This window comes from Vigna unguiculata, chromosome 4, assembly GCF_004118075.2.
Source record: "Vigna unguiculata cultivar IT97K-499-35 chromosome 4, ASM411807v1, whole genome shotgun sequence".
In the NCBI taxonomy this organism is placed as follows: Eukaryota; Viridiplantae; Streptophyta; class Magnoliopsida; order Fabales; family Fabaceae; genus Vigna; species Vigna unguiculata.
Window position 1 is genome coordinate 23904819 of NC_040282.1, and position 11252 is coordinate 23916070.

Below are 11252 nucleotides of genomic sequence, written 5' to 3' on the forward strand. Positions count from 1 at the left end.
GAAAACCATTTCCAAACGGGTGGAAAGGTGAAAATGGATTCTATGTTGTAGGATTCACATTACCTGGCTTGCGTGGTGCATCAGTTGAGGCAAAGACGATTGTTGAAGATATGTTCAACTGAGGCCACACATATATTGGAGTTTCCTTGGCCACTTCCATGTGAGAAATGAAAAATAAAATTACTCAGGATTAGAAAAAAAGAGAGGAATGACCTAGTGTTTTTGGTGTCTTTTAGTTGACATATTGTTGTATATTAAACAATTTTTATTATATATTAAATGTGTTTTATTTATAGTTTTAATTTAATTTAATTTAATTTATTTTTGTTATTTGAATAGAATACATTTATTTTAATTAATATATATCTTTAAAATAAAATTATGATTTCAAATATGATAACTTAAATTTATAAGTAAAAGTGAAAATAATATTGTAAAAAAAATTTAAATGGTTGTACTTTTATCATACAAAAATTCTGAATTTTAGTTGAGGTTTTTTAGGAGAGGTTAGTATAACCCAAACAATTTATATGTGTAGTAGAGGTTTAAAAATCCTTGGATTTTGCACAGAGGAAGAAAATCGAAGAGGAGAGTAGAGGGCGTGGTCACTTCGTCTGAGTCGGAAGGGCTTCTCATAGTGGTCGGTGTTGTCGGCGGTGACTTCGTCTGAGCAAGGAAGGTGTGACCACAGGCGAGGAGGGCTGGTGCTTCACGGGAGTGAGTGCTTCGTTGGTTTTGCTGATTTGTAAGTTCGTAGTGATTTCGCGAGTTCACGCTTTCAACACTTTTTCACTCCAGATGTATGGAAAAACTCTATGTTTCTAGCATTGATACTCACATTTAACTTTATGCTTTAACAATCACTTTATCGCATAGATTTTTTTATTCTTAGTAGGTGAATTCCATGGTTATTGTTGGTCATTATCTCAAAAAGTACAACTTTACACATATAACAATCTGTCCTGAAATTTAGATTAGAAATACTTTTACAAGATGAGAATCCTGATCAGTTAGATTGTCTTTTGATAGAATTTGTGAACCATAAATCTGTTTTTCCTTCAGTAACTTCTACAATTCTCTAGAACTAAATTTGTCTTTTGTAACAACTGGTTTTAGATTATAGGTTTGTAGGTTTTTGGAAGTCTCTAAGCTATCCTTTATACAAGAGTATGGTCCAAAACTAAAAGAGGGATATGTAATGGTGAAGCATTTGTCAAATATTTCACAGGATTTGGATGTATCATGTTTCCCGTGCAATTGGTTTCATTGTTGTAATACATGTTTAATTTATCTACTTGTATAATTCCAGTTAAGAATGTAATCATCATCAATACTATTATTTAATATGTTCTCTAGTTGATTTATCATTAATAAATGTAATCCATAAAATATCATTATTTAATATGTTTCTTATGTTTTGGTAAGAAACCCATCTCTAAATTCTTATCTTTCAACATGTTTTACAGTAATCTTATGTGTTTAATATTTCAATTAAATAGTTCATATATATATATATATATATATATATATATAATTATTGATTTAACTACTAACATTTTTATGCCTTTTTCTTAATCTGTAGATGAGAACACCACATCTATAAATTGAAGTTCTTGCAAAATTATACACAAATAAATGAGGTCGTGAGGCATGGTTATATGAAACTTGAGGTAAGTTTTCTTGTCATTTATTTTCTAGATTTTTCTCTCACATTAGTATGGAGATGACATGGTATCAAGTGAGTTCGTGTTTTGGTTTGAGTGTTACATGTTTGTTACATGTTTGACAAAGTAGCAATTTGTTACTTAGATTTTCTTGGTGGCTTGTCAATATTTTCTAGATGATTCTGAACCATGTGAGAGAAAGATTGTAGTTCATGTTTACAAGGAGTGTTTTGTCGCTTCTTGTAATAGAAATGCCAAGTGAATTCTCAACAAGCATGGACAACACAAGGAGCCATTAAGCTTGAGGGACCCTTGGCCTCCAATTAATTATATTATTTCTCTTTGGCCTCTAAACAATATTATTTCACTGAATATGCTGAATTCAAGTATTTACGTTTTGCTTTAAAAAAAATTGGAGATGCTCTTGTTAGTAAGAAGTCTCTGACATTATATATACATATGGCTTGTTCAACCTATTTCTACTTTAGATAGGAAAGGAGAATTCATTATTCTCCTTTGTTATGCATATATCTTTTACAATGAGCATCAGACACAAGACAAGACGACTAATTTCAGTTAATGTTCAACAAAACACAACTATATTTAATATAAAATAATTATTATCTTGCTTGAATATTGAAAATCCTACAAGTTAGTTTCTGATTTTCTTGCACTCTACCATGTGGCCTTAGCAACTTTTACATGTGACAAGGTTCTAGATGTTGCTGAAGCTTCTGAAAAACAAACTCTTTCTGCCACTTCCAAAGCTACATCAAGAGTGGTTTCTAACAGGTAAATATAGCCTTACAAATTTTTCTCACACATGTTTTCAAATTCAGTTTTATTACTTATTTTAAGTTTAAGCAATCTAGTTACTATCTTTATACAAAATTGTTAAACTTAGATATATAACTTTTACCAGAATAATGCACTCTAACCTGTTTAGAAAATACTTCAAATAAAAGTAGATTAATTGTTATACTTATGAAATGATATTTAAGTAATATGCATATGCTTTTTTTTTTCTAAAGTTGAATTTGATAGATAAGATTTGGTTGGTTTGGGGAAAGTTCAAGGGAAGCTACTGAACATGTATTTGCGACTACTGGACATGCTACAAACACTGCTTGGAATGTCTTTAAGATACAAAAGCTTTAACTCCAACTTCTTCAGCAATCGACCTTGTATGAATTATGATTGATTGTATGAATCATTCATAAATTACTCACTGCATAACTCATAATCTAGTTGTCAATGAAAACAAATTGTTATTCAATGATTTGTAAGTTTATCTATAAACGTTTTCTAAATATTACATCTCTTGTAGTGAACATGGTTAAATTGTTATATAGATGTAAATATACTATAGTTAAAAAATTTCCTTACAGTTTTAATATATAAAATAAAATAATGAAGATGCATGTGTGAGTGTGAAGGGGAAAATGTGAGAAGAGAAAAATATGCACTACATAGTAGTCACAGTTTCGACTATTTTTTTAGCATATTCTTGAGGTAAGCCTACTTGCTTTGGGTAGAAAATGTAGAGTACAAGTCAAGGGAGAGTAATTTACTACCACAAAATTTCAATTAGTTAAGACACATTACATTCTGAGGAACTTCTATTGTTTTCTTTCTTAATGTGTATAATAACAGGAATTTGGTTTACCTTGTAACTTGTTGCCATTTTCTGGAATATTGTAGGTATTCAAACATCCAGTGATGCAAACACTTTGCCATCTCTGTTAAAATACCTGAATTCACCAACAAGAACAAAATAGTGGTCCTCCAACATTCTGTAAAATTTGAAAAGGAGATTGAGTGTGGTGGAGGTTACATCAAGCTTCTCTATGGATTTGTTAATCAAAAGAAGTTTGGTGGGGATACACCTTATATGTATGTTCCTTATTCCATGTTTTCTACTTTGTTTTTATTCTTGGTTTATGTATGCTAATGATTGGACCTTTTTACGTAGAACACTCAACATCAGTATTTCATACTTTAATATTTTGATAATATTTTGTTTTTGTTTATTTTTATACCTAAAACTTTTTGCTATAGTTTTCAAAATATAGCATTGTTGAAGCTAGATTGACAGTGATATCAAATTTGCATATTCAGGTTTAAGATGACATCATTGCTTTTACTGGATCGGGATTGAATTAAAACAATCTAATCTTTCATGAAAAAGCATATCATTGTACAGTCTAAACAATTTGGTGAGCTGAAAGATCAAGTAACAATGGAGCAGATTTTACAGGTTGTTTTTATGGATTCAGAGCCTAGTAGCCATGTAAGTGCTGAAATATAAGTTTTTCACTTCTATTTTGTGGCTATATTCTCTTACTACATTAGTACTTAAAAGTACAATTAAATGTTAATAAAATATTCCAAACACATTTTCTCGGTCTAATTTATCTAAAAAGGGAGGAAACTAAAGGGACTCGTTGTTTTGTTTGAGTAAGGGGAAATGAGTAAATTTATTGTTTTATGGTATCAAAGGAGTTCTTTCCCAATCACAATAAATTTGAGTGATTCCACTATTAAATATGTATTAGTTGGTAAAAGTACACTAGATTTTTTTTGGCAAGCCAATCATTAAGGGAGAAGTTCCTAGACATTTTTTTTAAGTCTACACATGTTAATTGACCTCAAATTTGTATTGATTCTTTGTACTTATACACACACACACACACACTTACACTCATCTCTACGAGACAATTTTAGATTAAAGTTTATTAAAATTTGATATTGCAGCCCTAATACCTCACATGTTGGACTTGGATAGACCTTTAGTTTTTTCATGTGAAGTGATTTTTGCCTCAACCAATGGTTTCTCTGATTCAAATCTACTTGGGCACAGAGCACATGGTAATGGTTAGTATGCTCTCCATTGTGAGCAGGTTTGGGGTCGTATACTTTTAGTTGTGTTGTAGAAAAAAGCAAGTGCTTCACCATAAGGAACTAATGAGACAACTATTATACTCTTACTGATTTGTCCTGTATTTTAAATCTTCTAGGAAGTTGCTATTAAAAGAATTACAGCTACAAAAACTAAATAATTTATGCCAAAGATAAAAGTTTTGTGCAAGGTTCATCATGCTAATTTGGTAATGCTTTCTTATTGTTCGCAATAGATTAGTTTTCAGAATAAATTCCTTGCAGTAATTCAACAGCTTGAGTCCAATTTCTTATTAATTTTGTTAAGGTAGAATTGGTTAGCCATGCAACTAGTCATGATGATTTTTTCCTTATTTATGAATATGCTCATAAGGTTTCACTCAGCAGTCATTTGCATGATACTCAAAATAAGGGTAAGATCGCTCCAGCTGCTAATTTACTTTAAAACAACTTGATTTTTACTGCAGAAATACTTGAATATAATCAGTAGTATTGATAAAATCTTCCTATTCAAAGATGAGAAGGTTTGAATTGGCATTTTGTCGTCTTGCCTGAACATAATGAATATATGGTTCAAGACCATTTTTCTATTTTGTCTTGCCTGAACTCTCAATTAAGTTTTTTCTAATTCTAAGCTTTAGTCATTTTGAACAGAAACTTGAATATGACTGGCTTGTCAACCTGTTGTTGGAAACGAAGAAAACTCTGACAAAGTATCTTTCAAATTCAAGCTTCACTTTAAATAACTATTTTTTCCTTGTTTTGTGATATAATTATGTGTTATGTGTATCGAGAGTGGTGTCACGAGAGCACGACATATAACATGATCATGATCTACATTTATTGAATATTAAATAAAAATTCATTTGATTTATAGTAATTTAATCTAATTGGATGCCGTAAGGAATGAGACATAAAAATATTGAGTGATTACTTTCAAAATTTAGATTGGTTTCCTTCGTGTGTAGTAGATCTAGTGGATTAATATATTTGATATGATGGCCTTTTAGGTTGTTGTTCGAAGGATTCTCAGTGGAAGAAGTAATAGACCATACCAAGCAGGATTTCCATGTGTTCCTCGATTTAACAAGGTGAGAAGCACCAATATAAAGATTTAACAGGGTTAGAAGCACAAGTTCAAATAAGTGATGGTTGCATCATAAATTTGTTAAAACATTTGGTTTGGTTCTTAATGTAAGCTGACAGATAACTATAATGTATAATTTCCTTTCATGTTTTTTACTACTTGTCACTTGTTTTCAATTCTTTAGGTTAGTGTACAAATATTTGGAGTACAATAACATTGTATGCTTTATCCAAAACAATGAGCCAATATGCATACTATATGCAAAGAATATTGTAGAAAAGAGAAAAAAATATCAGGACAATTTTGAACTTGTTTGATATTAAAATTGTAAAATTTGTTCTTTGGTCCTTTTATAAACATTATATTTACAAATTATAAATATAAAAAAATCTTAAATTTTTCCTTTTATAATTTTTCTTTTATTTCAAGATTTATGTATTATTAAAAAATTCAAAACAAACAAATATGTAGTAGCAGATGTTTTTAAAAACCCTAGGCAGTAGTAGAGGTTTTAAAAAACCTCAGGCAGTAGCGGGGTTTTGAAAACCTTAGGCAGTAGCGGGGTTTTGAAAACCTTAGGCAGTAGCGGGGTTTTGAAAACCTTAAGCAATAGCGGGGTTTTGAAAACCTTAAGCAATAGCGGGGGTTTTGAAAACCTCAGGCAATAGCGGGAGTTTTGAAAACCCCAGGCAGTAGTGGGGGTTTTGAAAACTCCAGGTAAGTTGCACTTTTCTAGGGGTTGTTAAAAATCCTTGGTAATCTGTTAACCATGTTGGTTCTTCTAGGGGAATTACAAACCCCTGGTAAAGCCATTGGTAGGGGTTAAAATCCCCAGAAATGCCAAATATAACCCCTACTAAAAATAATTATTTTTGTAGTGTATATATCTTTGAATACATTTAAGACTACACTTTTATAAATGTGATTTAAAAGAAGGCTTAATACCAAATTTGGTCCTCTAATTTTATTCGAATTTTTAATAAGACCCCTAATTTTTCATTTGTTCAATTTAGTCCTCCAATTTTTTAAAAATGTTCAATTTAGTCATTTCCGTTAAATTGACGTTAACGTCGTGTCCGTACAGTGCCACGTACCATGTTATTGTCACGTGATAGTGCTTGTTTTTAATTTTGTCCCCTTATTTATAATTTTATCCAATTTGATCCTCTTTTTTATTAAAATAAGTTAATTTGGTTCCTTTCAAATTTGAGACCAAATTATTAATTAAATTTAATTACACCTTATATATACATTTATATATACATGTTAATTTTTTTTTAATTTATATATCAAATCACTCCATCTAAATATTCAAATTATTTTATTTTTACATTTTACGTGAAAATAATCTCTATTTAAACTTATAATATTTTAAAAAATTTAAATATGTAAATATAAAGTGACACTTGTAACATTAAAAATATTTGTCACATCGAACATTTAAAAATTACAAGTGTCACTTTATATTTACATTTTTAATATTTTAAAAAAATTATAAGTTTAAATAGGAATTTGTTTATGTAAAAATTTTAAAAAAATAATTTGAATATTTAGGTAGAAAATTTGATATATAAATGTTTAAAAAATGTTTTAACATGTTTATATAAGTTGTAATTAAGTTTAATTACTAATTTAGTCTCAAATTGGAGAATGACTAAATTGCTTCATTTTAAAAAGAGAGAGGACTAAATTGGATCAAAATTTTAAATAAGGGGACTAAATTTAGAACAAACACTATCATATGACAATAACATGACACGTGGCACGTACGGACACAACGTTAACATCAATGTAATGGAAAGGACTAAATTGAACATTTTAAAGAAATTAGAGGACTAAATTGAACAAATGAAAAATTAAAGATCTTTTTAAATTGGGGACCAAATTTGGTATTAAGCCTTTAAAAGAATAAGCAACACAAAAATAATTGTTGCATTAAGGGGTTGTACTAGAAGAAGAGGATGCTAAAGCCTCTAAATTTGAAGATAAAGTTCTTTGATATAGAGATTAACTCTAGGATTTAAGTCGTGGAAGAACATGATCGAGAGAAAAAATGAGCCAAAAACAAAGTTCTTTTTTATTTATTTTTTTGCATTTTAAATTCATTTTTTAGAATAGTTTGTTTGATACATAGTTTGCATATTTTTAGGAGTTACTTTTGGAACATGGTTGGACTCGTATTTGACAGAAAAAGAATTGATCACACTATTTTGAAATCTATTTTTGTGAAAATTAGGGGTGCATGGAAGGAAAGATTGAAAAACCATTAGTGCTTAACAAGAACTTGACACAATGCAAGACAATTCATGGCTAGGAGTTAGCATAGAGAAGTGAACTTGCCTTATAAGATGAGTGAGCCAAATACTTCATGGGAGATTGAGAGAAGCACCTAAGTAATTGAGCCACTAGTTTTGTGTTGAAATTTTTTGTCTTTTAAACATGATTGGCATAGAAATGATTTGTGCAACTTCTTAGTGAGTCATATTGCAAAATCTAGAGCCAAACATCCACCCTACATGATTTTGAATGAAAATACCTTGTTAAACCTTGACCTGAAACACACACCTTAAGTCTTAGATTGTAAGAAATCCAACCTTTCTTATTGTCAAGAAGGATATAACAAGTGTGTGTGCCATGAAAGGAAAATGGTAAGTTGTGAGGTGGATGAAAAAGAACAAAGATGCGTTATGCTAAAAGCATACCCAAAAATGTACAACGAAACCAAAAAGAAAGTTGAATTCAGACACCTCAAACAAAAAAAGAATGTACTAAATTAAGTCAATGAGAGAAGTGCTCAAAGGAATGAAAAAGAAAAAGAAAAAGAAATTGAGGTATAAGAAAAGAAAAAAAGCAAGAGAAAAACAAGGTTGGAACAAAGCTGCACTCATGACACTTTGATGAGTGCACATTTTTGCCCTCATTTAATGTTTAATCTTGAGTTATTGATTTATTTTTTTTCTTAAAAAAATAATTTAATTAGGGCTTGAGATAATTTTTGTCATTGAGCTTGTGCTATAAAAATGTGTTAAAAAGTGCTTTTTAGTTGCATAAATGATTTCTGGATAATCTAATGTTTATTCATGTAGTTGAAGTTAAGATTAAGCTCATTTAAGGTATGAAAATATATTGATTAAAGATACAAAACACCTTCAAATAAGGTCAAAATCAACAAGTTTTGGAAACTTACATTTACAACCCCTAATTTACTAATACATTCCTCTTTTTTCAAATGGACAACATAAAACCTACTCCTACACCCCTAGTTGTCTATCTTCACCCCCTACCACTTAAAATCAACTTAATCAGATCATGTAATGTGGCAATCCTTACTTTAAAAATCTATCCACTAACAGACTGCCACATGTGCATCATCCTCCACTCACAAAAATGGCTAAACATATATTGCCACGTCATCATCTTCTTCAACATCCCAACACATAAATATGTCGCACACACATAACATTATCAACCATCGTAGTACTATCCCTTCAACATTGACAGAGTTGCAGATCAGAGGAACTGCATGTTGTTGATCTTCCATTTTCTCACTGTTAGCCACAATGAACGAACTAGAACCGCCCATAGAAATCGTGCCTCCGAGATCCAAATCACAAGACCTAAACCCTAATTATGCCACTACATAGATCGACGCACACTCCTCGTGACCGTGATGGAGTTTCCCATGAGAATCTCAAGCCATCGAACCTCCATTGCAACACTTGAAAGAGAAAATTACAGATAAAAGACAATGCAAATTCAGATAGCTCCGAAGGGCAAACAACGTTGATGATGAACAACTAGGCTTGCAAATTTGGATGATCTTGTGTTGCATGAGAATGAGGAATAAAAGACATGATTTTGAGATAAGGTGGGAGCTTCCACATGTCAACTTCTCATTGGTTAGTCAAAGGGTCAACTAAAGTCTAGTCAAAGTTGGTCAAACAAGAGGGGCTTAAGTGCAAATATTGATATATTTGGAATTTATCTACAAGTTTGATCTAAAGGATTGCAAATGCCAGATTTGGAAAATTAATGCAAATTTTAGTTGGTGATAATTTATCAAATATTTTTAAGTAACTAATTTATTTATATATATATATATATATATATATATATATATCAGAAATTATAAACCAACTATATTTGACAAATAATTTTAAAACTGACTATATCTCTTCAAATACTTTTGGATATTCATAACCACTATAAAGATAAATGATATTTATGATTATTTTAAAGATATTTAAGAGATTTCAAAAATAGAAGAGTCAAATCCAAGCCCAATCAAGTCCTATATAAAGACACCAAGGGAAAGCAAAAAAACAAGTTCAAAACTTTAGAGTTTAGGAACCCTTAGGGGAGCCTAATTTTGTCTCTTTCCACTATCTCTTCTTTTATTTTGATTCCATTGAGGGCTAAGCTTCTAGAGTTTGTTTCACTGTAATTTCATTATGAATTCTAAGGTTAGGGGGTGTTAGACCATTTGCTTGATATTACTTGATTTATGGGATGGTGAATTGTAAAATTGTAGATTAAGTTTTGGCATAAGGGGTGCTAAACCATTTTCTTAATATTTTTTATTTATTGAATGGAGGAATTGTGAAATGCATCTTTGAGTTACATTTTTGGTGTAAGGGGGTGTTAAGCCTTGTTCTCATTATTTTGTGGTTATGTATAGAGAATGGGTTATAGTTTAAAATATGGAATTGTAAAGGGATAATTTCGTTCTTAGGGATGGAATATGATAACAAATTTCTTTAATGGTTAAATTCATGGTGGTAGTGTGAAATGTATCGTTTGAGATTAAGTTTATTGGATAAGGAAAGATATTTTTGTGTTTATGATTGTTGTCAATTTTTGTGGTGAATATGAGATGAGATGGATGGAAAGTTCGCTTTGATAGTGGGGTTAAGATGTTTAATCTAATTACTTTAATTTTTGGTTTGGATGAATTAATGGGGAAATTAGGGATTTTGATCTTCATCTTGTTACCATGTGAATTTATTTAAGGTTAGAGTAATGGTTGTAAATAGAACTTGTTTTCCTTTGGAGTGTTAATTATGGTTGAAGTAAACATGATTTGACAATGGGTTTTTGGTTGTGGTTGCAGAATTTTTGTGAAGTGTAGGACGTTGGAGGTAAGTTGATTAGAAATTTTGTTTGAAGTATTTGATGGACTGAATTTATTGTTCAAAAAAGTAGAGGTGAAATGTTGTATGGAATAAAATTGTTTTGTTATTGTTCTTGAGCATATGGGAAAATCTGTGGTGTAATAGCAATTGGAGTTGTTTCCTTGTGATGATGAAATTATGGTTTGTGTTGGAGTACTTTGATTTGGTTAAATTTGGGGTCTTGGATAAAGTTAGTGTAGTGAGTATGGTTCCTAAGGGTACTGTTAAATTGGGGTTAAGTGTAGTAAGATTTTATGTGTTTATTAGGAATCCATCAGTTGTATCAATGCTTGGGTGAATTTTAGTTCTTGCTTTGCCTCTTTAATTTTCAAAGCCAAATCCACAGGTTATGGGAAATTACATTGGTCACTAGTGGAACTCGCTATTTTGATTCTTGCATATTCGAAGCCAAATCCACAAGGTGTGGGAAAA

At 30.6% G+C, this 11252-nt stretch overlaps 1 long non-coding RNA gene across 7 annotated transcripts; it reads left to right on the plus strand.

Annotated features, from left to right (window-relative positions):
* The first annotated feature begins 513 nt into the window (after positions 1 to 513).
* LOC114181423 lies at positions 514 to 5807 on the plus strand. Of its 7 annotated transcripts, none has more exons than XR_003603813.1 (8): positions 514 to 745; positions 1583 to 1670; positions 2377 to 2456; positions 3366 to 3557; positions 3783 to 3954; positions 4419 to 4538; positions 5217 to 5275; positions 5573 to 5807. It is a non-coding gene; the product is annotated as an uncharacterized LOC114181423 (long non-coding RNA). The 7 variants fall into 7 exon arrangements; XR_003603815.1 differs by having other exon boundaries at positions 4419 to 4532; XR_003603818.1 differs by lacking the exon at positions 5217 to 5275 and having other exon boundaries at positions 514 to 800.
* Positions 5808 to 11252: the final 5445 nt, after the last annotated feature.